Here is a 16,969-nt window from a genome sequence, read left to right as displayed (position 1 = left end):
AATGCAAATATTTGTATTGACTTCCTTGTGTTTAAACTTAAAGTAATATAAAATATGTATCCATAAGTGCTGGTGAAGAAAATATTCCCCACCCTGTACACATACATAAATACAAAACCTGTGTCTGTCACTTAATCCAATGGTCTTGGAGTTCACCCAGTGAAAGAAGTTATCTCCAGAATAAACTGTTAAATCTGTTCTAAGATAATATGGTCACCCCTCTCATTTCAGAGCCCTGCTGATGGCAGTCATTTTAGCAAATTGACATCATTTGCTGACAGTATGAAGTCATTGGGTAAAAGAATGCATCAAATGCATTTATAAGAGAAAACCTAAGACATACACATAGACATAGCACAAATAAAACATAGAGGCACACAGACTCAGTTGCACCCAATGACAAAGTCAGTTGAATAAGTTACTTCTGACTTCATTCCTCCAGGGGCCTTAAACAACCTTCAAATTAAACCTCAAGTTATTTCATATAGCAAAAATATTCTGTCTGTAAAGAAACCATGGAGTCTGGGGAAAACACAGTTTTAATAGAACTGAATGTAGTATGTGATTTCACATATATATAAAATCGGAAATGTGGGCGGTATCTTAAAGGGCAAGTCTCTTCACCAGACTTGTGATGCTTGAATCTCTCCTGCCAGCTCCCACCAAGTGCTTATCTGCTTATCATTGAATACAAGACCAGAGAACTTTCTGGATCAGTTCTATATTTATTCAACCTTACCAGGATATATTCATGTATTATTAAGTACTTGCATTTAGTGCAACTTCAATTTCAATGTAGGTTTCAACAAAACTATAAAATTCTTCCTGACACTTGAGAATAATCATACTTTGGATAAATAATGTTAAACCTACAGAAGTCAATGTTAAGCATAAGCAGAATAAACCGATGATCTTCCACTTCTTCAAAATAATAGAGCCTTACTACCTGCATCTCATTTAAGTAGTGTAAATCCCTCCCTCCTAAAATAGACAATTTAAATAAAATTAATAAAAAATTGAAATTGATGCCTAATCTGTTAGTATCTGTTGGTATGAGAAATATTTCTTCAAAAATGTAAACGCATTTACTCAGGTTAATAAAAGTATTCTATGGTTACAAATCTTGCCCCTTTTGAGCAATTACAAGCTGCCTTGTAGGTGTCACAATTAATTATTCACTTGAAAATAATTCAGGGTTCTTGAAGTAGAAGATCTAAAGGAAAATTCAAGACAGATCTTGTACAAAGAATGGGATGTTAAGAAAGCCCACCACACACTCAGCACAGACCTTGCAAATCCCCAGCTATTCTAGCTCAGTAAAAAGGTAGAGAAACAAAGTTAACTTTTTTTTTTGCCTTTAATTTAAGTAGAAATGAACGTTTTTTCCCCCTACCACAATGAATATCAAATTTATACAAAACCTTAGCTCATCAAAAAGAAGGCAAGGCATAATAGATTATTCAACATTACAATAAAAAATGGATAAAACCCACACTATATCAAAGCCATTTCAGCAGCTGCTCCTCGGTTCTGGGTGAAAATGTCCATGGGAGAAAGCCAACCTTTAAATAGGGACCAAGGCACCCCTCCAATTTGCACTAGGGCTGTTTCATCAGCTGTTTTCACTGAAAGACACTTCCGTCCTTGAAATCAGATAGAAATGCTTTCAGGGCCCCCTGGTGGTAATTTATAGACCTTGGCCATCAAGATAAAAATGACCATGAATCAAATAAGCTAAAGCAGCCAGCCCCAAGACCAGGTTCTACAAACCAGTATCTCCTGGACATGATTCTTAGCATTTCCCATGTGTACAGTTTGTCCATCTCAACCACAGTGGATTCAATCTCTCTAGGTTTACTCTCCTGCAAAAAAGAAAAAAAAAAAAAAAAAAGCTTTTTCTTACCTCCCAATCCCCTGCAACTTAAAAAAAAAAAAAAAAAGAACATTTAATGCCTTGACACAAATAACCATTTCTGTCTCCCTCATCAGATAATTTCATCCAGAAGCATATTATACAACACTGTGGTTAGTGTCATACAATACAAACTCATGAATCTGTATGAAATCTATTTATTTACTTATTCTCAGCACTGGCAAATGAATTACTGTTGGCTTAAATCTTTCAAGTATCAGTATGTTACTAAAAGTGGTGGATTTAGCAAAATGGAAAGGAATATATAACCGATCTTTACCAGGACCTACAACCCAAAAAAGGAGCTTCTCCATGGCCTATTAAATCTGGAATTCTCTACCTAGCCATGTGAGATTGATCTAATAAACCACTTTTCTAAATCTACCTGAAAGGTGGACGGCCCGATTAGTAGAACCTGAATTCACCAAAGAACCTGCTCAAAGGTGCTCAATCTTGGCTGAACGTTATAATCAACTGGGGAGTGTTTTTAAAATGAGGAGGCCACCCTACTTCCGGAGATAGTGATTTACTTGACCTGGAGTAAGACCCAGACATGGATATTCTGTAAAAGCTCCCCGTGACATTTTTAAGAATAGCCAAGGCTTTGAACCACCACGCTATTCCCTGGGGCTCTGAGCAGGGCTATCAGACTACTCTCCTGTCTGCTTGTGGCTGAGGCCGGACGATCAAAGGTCACTTTCTACACCCACATTCCCCCACCTCTGTTATTTCTCCTTCTTGTAATTACATGCGAGATTGTAACACAGCCAATAAACTCTTACCCACTACTTAATATGTTGGGTTACAGCCAATTATAAATTTTAAAATCTCATGCTCACAGAAATTATAAAAGCTATGACACACAGAGAAACTTTGGAGTTGTAAAATTGGTGAGATCATTCGTTCATTCATTCATTCATCACTCATTTTTAACGTTTATTTATTTTTGAGACAGAGAGAGACACAGCACGAACGGGGGAGGGGTAGAAAGAGAGGGAGACACAGAGTCAGAAGCAAGCTCCAGGCTCTGAGCCATCAGCCCAGAGCCCGACGCGGGGCTCGAACTCGCGGAACGCGAGATCGTGACCTGAGCCGAAGTCGGACGCCTAACCGACTGAGCCACCCAGGCGCCCCTCATCACTCATTTTTAAATAACAAGTTCCCAAGCAATGCTGTAGCTACTGGTCTGGGGACCATATGTTAGGAACCACCCTCTTATTCTACCTATTGAAGTTCCTCCAAGGCTCCAACCTGGACTCTCTATGTTATACTTTTTTTGTACAATCACATCCAAGACTGTCCCTTACACTCCACCAATGACCCCAAGTTTCCAGCTCTGGCCAGACCTCTGATAAGCTTCCTCTAAGCTTCACTTGCCTATTCAACATCTCCACCTCGTGGTCTCAACGGCATCACCATTGCAACATTCCAAGGCCAGATTTGTGATCTCGACCTTCCTCGAATGAGCTCCTCTTCCTCTTCCAAGGTTCTATAACCCAGTGAATGGCGTCACCTCCCAATTGCACAAGCCAAACTCCTATGATTCACCGTGGACACCATCCTCTAACTCAGTGCCTTTCTTAAGCAGTTCATCCCAAAGTTTACCTGTTTGACCTCCTAAATATTTTTCATAACCGCTACCTTCACTCCAACCCAGAATATAGTCATCCCTCACCTGGACCATCATTCCCCTACATTCATCCTGTATCCCACCCCCTCTAATTCGTTTCTCCACACCACAGGCAGTTATTTTGTTTCTTTGGTTTGGGTTTTAGTAAAAATATGATTATAACATTCTCTTCCCTTCCACAGCTTTCCATCGAATTCAAGATTAAAATCCACAACCTAATTTAACTTGGTTTACAAGTCCTGGAAGGCACCAGCTTCCACCCACCTTACCATCCTTACTTCATGCTACTGTCTTCCTTGCTCTGAGCACCAGCCACCTGAGGTTTTCTTCGGTTCCTTGAACGGTCCTGGCTCCATTCTGCAAGGACACCTTACCAGCTGCCTGATACGCACCACTCCTTCCCTCTCCTCACCCTTTGCCTAGTTAGCCCTGGCTCGTTATTCAGCCTTCAGGCGCGACGTCACTTGTCCTGAAAAGTCCTTTGTCGCAAACTTGTCCTCCTCAACTCCGTAAGACCCGATACTTTATGACAAATATTTTGTCATGTCTCCTTTAGGGTCTTAAAATTAAATTTACAAATCATATAACCTCCCCATACATATAATTTTTTTTTAATTTTTTTCAACATTTATTTATTTTTGGGACAGAGAGAGACAGAGCATGAACAGGGGAGGGGCAGAGAGAGAGGGAGACACAGAATCGGAAACAGGCTCCAGGCTCTGAGCCATCAGCCCAGAACCCGACGCGGGGCTCGAACTCACGGACCGCGAGATCGTGACCTGGCTGAAGTCGGACGCTTAACTGACTGCGCCACCCAGGCGTCCCATACATATAATTTTTGAAACAGTCAATGTAGTAGGCAAACTATAATATAAAGCAGAAATTAAAGGGAAGTAATTTATGATAAAAAGTCCTCTTTATTTCAATATGGAAATGATTAGTCGCGGCCACATAAAAGGATCCCGTAAAGGACTCACGTGTTTGCATATGGTTCCACACGTGGAATGAAAGAGTTCCAAACGCGGGCCAACGCTCATTTGTGGTGTTGGTGACTCAAAAGCCATCTGCAGCTCTGCCACCAGCTACGTGATTTTCCAAACTGGTGAGCAACGCTTATGGAAGGTGCAGAGAAAATAAAATACAATCTCCCCTCAGTGCACACTGAGGTTACATTCTTGGAAAATTCTATGCACGTTGAAATCATGCCAAAACGCTTTGTATTTCTATGGAAAATGCAGTTCGGTTCGAAACTCAGATAATTAAACACATAAGCATCCAAAGAGATATTTGAAAGCCACGCGTGAAGTTGAGACAACACTTGGTGTAGAAGACGGTCCTGTGAGCCATGGTGTGTCTAATACTCTGTTCCTCTCCCACTAAATGCCTCCAGTCATTTGTGGGGGCAAACAAAAGTGCTCCCACAAATTTCCAAAGCTCCTCTGGGATGGTAGTACCACCCCCCGGGGAGGCAGGTAATAGCAGCGTTTACGTTTAGCGCTTATGCATACCACGTGCCCAGACAGGAACCTGCTTTTCCTTTATAACAATACACCCACGTGTAAATGTTCAATTAACATCTGACATCTTCGTAGACCAGGAGCACCAGGAGAACAGCGACTGAATCTGCATTTTGTCCGCAATTGTTTTCCTGGGGCTTTGCCTGGTGCCAGCACGCAGTGGAACTCTATCAGTCCTGGTGAACGAATGACTGAACACGATTCCTCTGGTGCTGTGTGCTAGAAAAACAGACAGCCCCACGCGTGGCTCTGCGCTGGTGACACAAAAGGCAGAACAGGAGTCTGTGCTTTATTTCACACGTGATTATCAGCATTAGAAAGGGTGACTAGGTGGTTCCAAGTTATAAAACCCATTGAGAAGTAGCCAAAACCAAGAGGGGCAAAGGTGGGCTTTTTCTGACACAGTTCACACCCGGGGAGAAAAGACAGATACCTTTTGGTATCAGATCCTAAGAGCGTTCTCATTGTAAGTGATATATGTTTAAGTCTCTCCTCCCAATATATTTCTTATGATTTAGAAGGTGTTATTTATCAAGCTGTGTAAATCTGTCCCAACTTATTGAAAATTTTGGCATCAGGTAACAGGTCCAAAAAGCAAGCAGGTAAGATTAAAGCAGTGAAATAGAGGCTTCCAGAAAAGATGGCTCTGGGGAAAAAGACAATTCTATGGTTAGGAAATGTCCATGATGTTACAACATCTTTTTACAATTAAAGACAGGTGGATAATAAATTAAGTGAAAAACAAGACAATTAAATTACTGAGAAAGATAAAAAGCCACACACTTCTATCAAGACAGTATTTGCATGTATAGAATGAGGTAAGCCTGAATTGATAATTAAGAACTGTAAAATAACCATATCAGGAAGGATTAAGGGGAGACCCTCTCAACAGAAAAAGGCTCTTATCATTATAGGAAAGTCAAAAAAGCCTAAAATACTAAAATTATGAGATAGCAATCCATAAATTACTTAGAAATATGATATCTGTGGGAAGAAAGAGCTTAGAAAGTTAGAAGTCACCACCAGGATTAAAATTGGAGTGGGAGACATTTTTCATTATAAATGTCACAATAATTTTTTATTTTTATTATATACACATGGTCCCTGACTTACGATGGCTTGACTTAATGGTTCCTTGACTTTACAATGGCGAGAAAGTGATAGGCGTCCAGCAGAAACCATGCTTTGAATTTTAAATTTGGATCTTTTCCTGGCTAGCAACAGGCAAGTCTATACTCTCTCCTGATCTTGGGCAGGGCAGTTCCCAGTCGGCCAGGCGACCAAGAGAGCCAATAACCACTCCCCTGACAACCACTCTGTCCCCAGACAGCCATCCTGTTCCTCACTTTCAATCCATTAGTCAGGAAGTTACATGACAGGGCCAACACTGTGTAATAAAGTGGGTTTGCGTTAGATGACTTTGCCCAACTGTAGGCTAATGTCAGTGTTCCGAGCACGTTTAAGGTGGGTGAGGTTGAGCTGTCATGTGCAGTAGGTGAGGTATGGTAAATGCATTGGCAACTAAAGATATTTTCAACTTAAGACAAGTTTATTGGGGTGTAACTCCGTCAAAAGTCAAGAAATATCTGTATCATTATTATCTTTATAACTTTTTAGCACTTAGCTTCTGAAAAGGTTCCTAATCAGTGGGGCACATAAACTTTTAAAGGATATATTTAACCCATTCTGAGTCTTGTTAAAAAATAGTGTGGCTTACCATACTGTTTCAATATGTTTCCGATTTTGTTTTGTTCAATAAGTTTCAATATGCTTCAAAATTGTTTCAATTTCAAAAATCCAAATTCTCAGGACCTCCAATACAGCGCTGAACCTGAGCAGTTATGCTATATCTGCTCAGAGACTGGTTTAGGTCCAGACTGTGAACTACAAACTTTGAACCCGCAGCCATGATGACTTATTAGCAAACTGCACACTTTTGCGCGACTTCTTGGCCAAAGTTACTTTCTGAACTGAAAACAGTGAGGTAAGTCTACAGGGTTAGCCCATACTTCTCTTTGTGTGGGTATACGTGTGGGAATCAATCTCTCATCAGGACTTCTTTAAATATTTTTTTTAGCTGGATAGGTGGAATTAAAGTGTGTTTGAAGAAAAAGAGATTGCATTCCTTTCATTGAGAAACTTTGTGTGTTTTAAAAACAAAAAAGGAATGGCTTATTATAGAAAAGCCAGGTACCCTAGGGAAAATTATGATTTTAAGGAGTATGAACCTGTCAGTCTGTAAGTTATGAGCTAGAGGCAGCATCTGAAGTTTTGATTAATCTACTCATTATTCAGTTGACCCTACTTGCTAGCCTTGATAGCAAAGGGAAAGATGTGCAGTGCTAATATTACTTCAAGTAGAAAAACATGGAAGGAGCTTCTCACCGACAAGACTCTTTGAAACTTTCTAAGTAAACGGGGAGGTCTGGGGACAGGTGACCTAGTAAAACAGGTCCTTGGTATTTTATGGCTGAAGTTCTGCACCTTTAAGAGGGCTCCTTCTTTGCCCACCCTCTGGACAATTTCAAGCTAAAGGATCTGAGCTACACTGAGTCACTGAGTGACTCACAAGTATGTACCAAAGAGGGCGTGAGAAGAATTAAAGAAGGACAGAGCACATGTTCATTTATCCAGTCCTTTCCTACTGAGTACTGACCATGTGCCAGGCACCGCGCTGCATGCTGGGAGACAAAAATAATCAGATATGTTCTTTTGACACTGAGAACTCGGAGCCCAATGAGCACATTTTTGATGAGCTCTCTGGCCACTTTCACTCTGCACAAGACTTTCTTTACAGATACAAAATAGCAAACCAGAGGAACACCTTATTGACATTAGCCAGTATTCATTGAGGGTTTTTTTCCTATGTGACGAGACTGTTCGAAGCACTTGACATATATTTATTAATTTCTTTCTCTCAGCGACACAATGTGGTAGTTACTAACATCATCCTCACTTTATAGGTGAGGAAACAAAGCATTAAAAATGTATGTGACTGAGAGAAAGACAGATACCATATGGTTTCACTCTTATGTGGATCCTGAGAAACTTAACAGGAACCCATGGGGGAGGGGAAGGAAAAAAGAAAAAAAGAAAAAAAAAAAAGAGGTTAAAGTGGGAGAGAGCCAAAGCATAAGAGAGTGTTAAAAACTGAGAACAAACTGAGGGTTGATGGCGGGTGGGAGGGAGGGGAGGGTGGGTGATGGGTATTGAGGAGGGCACCTTTTGGGATGAGCACTGGGTGTTGTATGGAAACCAATTTGACAATAAATTTCATATATTGAAAAAAAATAAAAATAAAAATATCTTATTCAAAAAAAAAAAATGTATGTGACTGGCCCCAAGTTTATAGAGCCTGAGTCCAAGGCTTTGTAGGTATTGGAGATGCCGGTTGATTAACCCTCTTAAACAGACATAAGGCAAACCAAATGAAAAGGCAGACAAAAATAAAGAGACACTCTTGTTTCATAGCCATAGGAGTGAATTTCCCAAGATAAAGGGGAGAGATAACACCAATACAGCTACCTAGACATACCCTGAGCTAGCCCACCGTGTTCATAGTTTAGGCCTTCCCTTGTCTACTCCTGTACTCTTGTTGCAGGAAGTGTTATGCTTCTGAATTCATTGATAGCTGTTTGCAAATCTAAGCCCATGATAATGAAGTATTAAGTGTAGCACTTGATAATATTAGGTTGAGCAGAGAAGATCCAAAGAGGCAAAGGAAAATAGCTTTAACCATTGACTTTTCTAGTATCCTTAGCTCCATTGCAATGCCTTATCTGAGAGATTTGGAGGAAGATGAACCCTTGCAGGTGCCAAAGGGCCCATGAAATGTAGGTGACCTAGATGCTGAACAGCCACTGGAGATGTCTCAAGCACGGGACAGTAATAAGGCAAGGGCATGACAGGAAGATCCACTGAAGCTGCCACCTGGGGGTCAATTAGAAGGTACAGGCGAATCAGAGAAGGACCACCAATGCCTACGGGAACTTCCTGGGATTGAGTTCCTTTTCTGTGGAAACTGCTGGGGTCTCCGCCTGTCCGTATCTTCAGATAAGGAGCCAGCTGAGGGATGGTGACTAGAAAAACAAGGAGAGTAACCTCCACCATTCATAGGCGGTTCTCTGCCTCAGAAGAAATCAGTCCCAGCCAACAAAGAAAAGGAAAACCCACTCACCATAGAAAGTCAAGAAAATGAATGACTGTACATTTTTCCCTCTCCCTTTTCCTCACGGCAGTGCCCAAGGAATAAGCACAAGGAAGAGGAAGGAAGAGGAAAGCGAGCAGACAAATATCTCAAGCCTCCCCTTGAAATCTTTGGAGAGGGATGCCTACCTTGCTGTAGAGCAGGGGGGCGGGGGGAGATTTTCATTGAAAGTGAGATTGACATGTTCAATAGGCTAGACATTTTAATAACTAAAGACGACAGAAAAGCTATAAAATCAAGCTGAAGTATTGTTTAGGGACTTTACCACACATCAGGTACAGAAATCTGACAGGACATGTTAACAGTTAAAAAGTCACACTCTGTAGAGCGCCTGGGTGACTCCGTCTGTGGAGCCTCCGACTTCATCTCCAGTCACAATCTTGCAGTTCGTGAGTTTGAACCCCGCATCAGGCTTGCTGCCCTCAGTGTGGAGCCTGCCTCAGATCTCCTGCCACCCTCTCTCTCTCTGTCCCCCCTCTACTCATGCTGTCTCTCCCAAAAATAAAATAGAACATTAAACACCTTTTAAATAAAACATAATCATAAAACAAAAAAGTCAAACTCTACAATGTTTGTACCCCAAAGGGCCTGCGATCCTTCAGTTGTGCCTGTTACGTGCTGATTTGATGTATGAGGGGGAAGAAACTCAATTAACATAGAAATAATCTCAGGATGTATCATAAACTACCCCACTCTAAAATGTGAAATGCTAGGCTGAATAATTCACGTCTGAAGCTAACTTAATGGCTAATTATGAATATTCTAATATCATTAATGGATACTTGATATAAAACATACAATTTATTAAACCATTAATAAATACCTAGGATCAAATATACCCAGCATGTACCGGACGGAGAGGAACAATGAATGCCTATGTGACAGATGAAGTCAGCCATAAAAATCACAATTTCAATGGAAAAAATTATTGCTATGGATTTGTGACTGGATCCTGGGCCAGACTTGCCATGAGCCGTCATCAGCATTTCTTGTGGTACATTCCACTTCATATTTTTCACGGCAGGTGATTAAAAAATAACTTTTAAAGGACAAATAGATTACTGTGTTAAATGATCTAAAGAGGGGCGCCTGAGCGGCTCAGGCAGCTAAGTGTCCCACTCTTGCTTTCAGCTCAGGTGACGATTTCATGGTTTGTGGGATTAAGCTCCACTTTGGTCCCCCCCATGCTGAAGCACAGAGCCTGATTGGGGTTCTCTCTCTCCTCTCTCTCCACCCCAATCCCGCTCTCTCTCTCGCTCTCCTTCAAAACAAATAAATAAACGTAAAAAATAACAATAAATTATCTAAATAAAATGTATCTTCTTGTTTCTTTTTGCCTTAAGAATATTTTAACCTGAGGGGCGCCTGGGTAGTTCAGTCGGTTGAGCGTCCAACTTCAGCTGAGGTCATAATCTCGCTGTTGGTGGGTTCGAGCCCCGCGTTGGGCTCTGTGCTGACAGCTCAGAGCCTGGAGCCTGCTTCCAATTCTGTGTCTCCTTCTCTTTCTGCCCCTCCCCCACTTGTGCTCTGTCTCTCTCTATCAAAAAGAAATAAAATATTTTAAAAATTTAAAGAATAGTTTAACCTGAAGGTACAGGCTAAGGTCAGGCTCAGGGCTCAAGGAACAACACATGGAGATCCCACCAACAGTGGACCTAATCCTCCAAAATACTGAAGGAACTGGGATTCTTTGTTTTAGTGGAATGATTTTCCTTATCGAAAAACCAGGTATGTGACACCTGTTTCACTGTGTGTAGAATACGTAGAAACATATAATCAAAACCGTGTGCAACTGGCATCCCTGATATTTGTGTCGGGGAGTACCCAGCTGAATCTTCTCCATGCCGCATCCCCAGGAGACAGGCCTTTGTGGCTCCCCCTTGACACAGTACCTCTGCCTTTCCTATTCTAGATCATGCCCCCAGGTCCCTTATTTGAGAATACAAGTGAGAAATCCCGCCAAAAGGATGAGCTCTTTTCTTCACATCTGTACATCAACCCGAGCAAGGAAACCTTTGGAAGTTTACACAGGCTGCTCCCCGTCACAGGCTGGAAAATCAAATCAGCTACTCATAAATTTCATATTTCCAGAATAATATCCAACTAAGGTAGATGATGATACTCCTTTTGGCTTTGAGAACCATTTTCTTTCTGTCTTCTCAAAATGGATTTAAAGCTTGGAGCTTCAAGAAAATCTCATCTCAAAAATCACAACCCTAGACCCAGGGCTAACCCATCCTCTTTCTTTTGACACAGAAAGTTGATCCTGATATATATTCCTTCCAGTTAGTTACATGAATGCAGTTAGTATTTCAATCCAAATTTCCTGTATAAAATACAGAAACTCTTCCATGAGATGCTTCCATGAGATAGGTGCAAGTTTAATTGAGCTTACTCAAAAGTGATTGCATGAATATGAGAGTTGCAGTTCTCATGGCCCTCGTTTTCTCATCCTGGTAGAAATTCTAGTCCTCAGCTCAAGGGCTTGGACACAGTCTGGGGTTTTAATTGGTTACCCCTATTCCTAGCTAACTCTGCTTTAATTCTGCTCCATGTGCATGAATAATAATGACAGCCGTCACTTAATAAAAGCTAAGCATCAAGCTAAATGTGCTTGACATATAAAACCTCACTGACTCCTCGCACAACTCCATGGGATAATTGCTATTATTACACGTCTTCTACAGATAAAGAAATTGAGGCTATAAAAGGGTAAATATTTTCCCAAAGTCACGTAGCCAGTAAATGAAAAAGCTAAGATTCAAGCTTATGTTTGTCTTATGCCAAACCTGAACCCTTAACCAGTAAATTTAATTTTTCTCATGGAATCTATGCTTTCCAAAGTAAATGGGGGGGGGCATATGTATATATGTATATAATATGTATATACATATGTATATACATATGTATATGTATATATTATATGTATATACATATTATATACATATATATAATATGTATATACATATGTATATGTATATATAATATGTATATAATTTACATATGATGTATTATTATTATACATTGCAATCATATATACTATGTAATATATAGTATATATTATTTTAAGTATATTTACATATTACATATTGTTATATGTTCATATATATATGCTACTGCTTCAGACCAAATCTATTACTCCTTAGTAATACTTAGTTACTTAGTAATACTTAGTAATTACTCCTTAGTAAACACCTTACCACTCTACCCTCAATGAATACACCAATTCTCCAGTGTACAGGTCTTCTTCCTGTAATTAATCAGTAAATCTTACCAGTTCTATCCTCCAAATATACCCTTGATCCATTTTTCCAGTTTTTCTGTTATTAATTTCTTCAACATAATCGAAATCAATGTAGTGAGTACCTACTATGTGCTGGGCAGAGTTCTGGAAACCAGGGATATCTCTGTCCTTGAGTAACTCACAGTGTACAAAACAAGAAAGATATTTAAGAGGACACATCACCATCCAGTGCAAAAGGAGTATCAGTAGGAGTGGTCCCAAGGTGAGGGAGTGACGGCCCTGGCCTGGGAATTTTGGAGGAGCCCCCCGGGGCGGGGCGGGGAGGGCTGCACTGAAGCTTGAGTCTTGGGGGACAATGGGAAGGGGGCTGACAGCTTGGGAAGATTGAATGACGGCAGGGAAGAATTGGAGGAGGTGCCAAACAACAGAGGCCATGTAGGGGCAGGAGGCAAGCATGGTGAAGTCCAGTCACTTTGTTCCCAGAGTACTGAGAACAAACAGCCACTAGCTGGTCTCGATTCTCTCCCTCATCCAAGTCCGCCTGAACACGGCTAACAAATGAGTTCTCTAGAAGCGTAGATTGATCACCCGCCCACCCCTGCACCTTTCTCAAGAGACTAGATATCGTCATAAATTATCAAATTATCCCTTGACTGCTGCCTCTTACCTAATGGCCTTATGTGTGATCTGCTCCCACATATCTTCAGTACTACTTACCCAAGCCCCCCCAAAACTTGGGATGAGGCTACATCCTTGCTGGAAGTAGGTTCAACCTCACCTTACACCTGTTATGCTACCCCCAACCAAATTCCATGCATGCTTAGGACTCATTTCCTATGCCACCTATCCTTGGCCCTCCCTTACCTGCTCCCTCTGCCTAAACTTCTGGGCAACTGGCATCACAGCAGACTCAGAATTGTACACCTTCTTCCCATTTAGTCCATCTTTCCATCTGCCCACAGGTACTCAAGTAGTGATCCACTCCACCTGCTTCACTCATTCAAGGGGTACCGGTGGTCATCTATTCTATGTAATTCTTCTCAAACGAAATGTTCCCTACGAACCTCATTTTCTCTTTCTCCCTGCTTCTCCTCACCACCTGTCCTCCAACCCTGTTTTCTTCTCGTTGTTTTCTATGTATTCTATACAACACATCCCAAGCTGGAAAATTTCAGAAACATCCCCCACTCCTTCCTCTCTCTTAACACAAACATCCAATCTGACCACTCAGTTATGTCAATTCTTTCTCAGAAAACATATCTAAACTTACTCTTTTGTAGCCCCATGACCTTCATAATGTCCCTACTGAACCATTGAACAGCCACCCGATTTATTGTCTAACTGCTATTCCCCCCATTCCTGTCAGAGGTCTTTTCAAAATAGGTGTCAAACGCATCAAGGACCTACTTAACTCCAGGTGCTGTGCTGGGCATTGGAAGTCTAACTTGGAAGTCTTTGACTTCCACCAACAGTATGAGTATTTTTAGGGTGGGAGCTTTGGCTAATTTAACTTTATATCACCAGCCCCTAGCCAATTACCTGGCACCTCCTCATTGATTAATAGACACTAGTTTGAAAGAATGGGTGAATGAATGGAAAGTTCTAGGTCGGGGGGGGGGGGGGCGGGTCTCTAAAGATGAATGAAATAACAGCCCTGTTGATGTAGGAAACAAAGGCAGAAGAAGAAAAATTAAATTCCTTGCAATTTATAGCCCATTGACAAGTCCTTGAAACAGGCTTCCTCTGGGAGCTCAGTTTGCTATACGATGACACTTTGCTAAGGGCAAAAGGCATCCTTAGCTTAACATTATCCTGACCCCTCCCACTCCGAATCCTATAAGTCTACTCTAACATATAAAAATTCCTTTGGAAACTTTCTTTATCTCGACCCCTCCCAAGATGTAGGTTGGCAATCATACTCCCCAAGTATACGGCCCACCGATACACATCTGAAGGGTCTCATGACTGAGTTTTTACGAGACAGTAATAAATGACCTTTTCCTAACAATAGCTAGCCCCTCGAGGTCCAGGGAACCTTGTTTCCAAATTACCTTCGAGATTTATGCTATCCCTAACCCCCTCCCAACCTGAAGGTATATAATCAGTCACTCTTCACAATCCCAGCGCAGCTCTTTCTGCCCACGGGTCCTGTCCCCGTGCTTTAATAAAACCACCTTTTTGCACCGAAGACGTCTCAAGAATTCTTTCTTGGCCGTCAGCTCTGAACCCCAGCACTTCAATCCACATCACTGTTTTCAAGAAAGCGAGCATTTAAGACGCAGACAAAAAAAAAAAAATGTAATACGGGCAAATAATGTGACACATTGCATAAAATCCGTGCGTGCGTGCGTGAAGAGTCAGACCTACAATTTTCACTGTGGCAAAGTAGGTAAAGTAGAAAGTGGGGATGGAGCGGTTGTTTTCCTCATTTTCTACATTTCCTAAAATGCATCCATTGTCAAAGATGTTTGTGGAATAAGTTGACCTGATGGTTGTTAACATTACTAGGGCTGTTGTTCGAATCCCAACACTACTACCCTGGGAAAGTGTGGGGTGAGACAGCCTGGGAAGAAGGGAGAGATGCTGAGCCGTGCACGTGCGAAATAACAAACTGGTAAAAACGCCGCGTTGAGGACTACAGTGTGGACATACCAGCTTCTGGCTGATAGCCACTCCCCTCTTTATGTCTCCACACAGATTGTTTAGGAAGCAGTCGACATCATATTTCAGAAAACTCTCTGCATGCAATATTGTATCTTGATTAGGATCCTGGTACACAAAAAGGACAGTAGCGGAGAAACTGGTGTCTTCCGGAAAAAGTTTTGCTAATGGTAACTAGTTTATAGTTCATAGTAATTTACCAAAGTTGATGTCTTGATTTGGACATCTGTTTCATGGCTGAGTTGTGGAAGTTAGGGCAAACTGGATGGAGGACAGTATTTCTGCAATGTTTTTGTAAATCTAAAATCATGCCAAATAAAAGTGTATTAAAAATAAATCCCAGTTCTGAAGTCTTACCTCCATAACATAGGGAGAAGCAAGGATCAGTCTGTGATTCAATCATTAGCCGTCTGACTGGAGGACTTAGGGGGACAGTGGTTGAAGAAGTTGTCTTTTTTGAAGTTCTCTCCATCCCCCATTCAAGCCTCACCCCCCAGACCCAGCCCAGCTCTGGACTCCCCCTTGCACAGCTGCTCCTGTGGTCCTGTATTGTTATTTAATGACATGTGAAGGCTGTCTCTGCCAGCCTTTTCTCTGACCCCAGATCTTTGCTTGTCTAACTCCGTTTCTATAAAAATACCTCCTACACTGAGGAGCATGCTGCCCTGCTCTCATCCATCTGTCTCCATTATACTAATCATCTTTTTTTAATGTCTTCCCAGATTTTAGCTCCATGTAAGTTACCTTGTTCACTCACTTGTTTACCTGATTAATATCTCTCTCTAAGCAGCAAGCTCCCTGGAAACAGGAACCTTGACTGTCTTGTTCACTGCCTGACCCCTGGAGCCCAAAATAGCACTTCGCACAGAGTAGATATTTTTTTTAAGTCCTAAATGAATATAGTTCTTGCAAGAAAGGTTTCTCCCTACCTTCTAGAAGCACTGCACCAATAATTGAAGAATGTAGCAGTGCTCCCTGAAATCATCTCTCCTTTTCAGATCCATCAGTTCATGAAAGAAGACATTTCTTAAGCACCTGCCACCTGCTTAGTACAATCCTGAGAACCAGAGTCAAGACATCTGAAGGCAACATCCCCACTTATTTACAATAACATAGCACTTTTTAACTTCCTACACACTATAGAGTGGTTAACCCATAGCAAGTAGCATTTGAAAGTTCCTGGAAAATTACTTCAAGAGTCTTAATACGGTGGCTGGAGAGAGAGGCTCACTTATTTCTTTTTCAAATTCTAAGGAGTTTGTGAAATAGACGGTTTTCTTTCCCCCAGTGAAGTGAGACTTTTTAAAATTATTTGAATGGAAAGAAATTACACACAAATCTGCTTGTTATTATATAAACACTTGACTAAGATTTAAGGATCTCAAATTGTTACTGGACCAAAGTGGGTCTGCTCTTTGGTGAGCTATAGACAGAAACTGCACCAGGTGATTGATTGCCTCACAATGTTTGTTACTTTATTTGTCAAATAATTTCCAAAGCGTGACTCCCTGAACAAGGGAAAGCAGGCTCCTTTTATTAGGGCTTGGGATGCTATTCGGAGGGGAATTTCAACACTATACTGAGGCTGAGGTTAACTGTTGGTCACTTTGTAATTCATATGTGCAGGTGTCATCCTCAAATGTTTCTTTTTCCGTTTCAGCAGTTCATTAGTTAGTTTCTAGTTTCAGCAGTTCATTAGTTTCTAGAAGCTAAGCCCAAGCTTCTAGACGTGCCTTGAGTTCAGGAGGTCAGTCCTGAGGTCCCGGGGTCAGTCTTGAGTTCAAGGGATCAATTCCAA

This window comes from Acinonyx jubatus, chromosome C1, assembly GCF_027475565.1.
Source record: "Acinonyx jubatus isolate Ajub_Pintada_27869175 chromosome C1, VMU_Ajub_asm_v1.0, whole genome shotgun sequence".
NCBI lineage: Eukaryota > Metazoa > Chordata > Mammalia > Carnivora > Felidae > Acinonyx > Acinonyx jubatus.
This window is presented reverse-complemented; position numbering follows the sequence as displayed.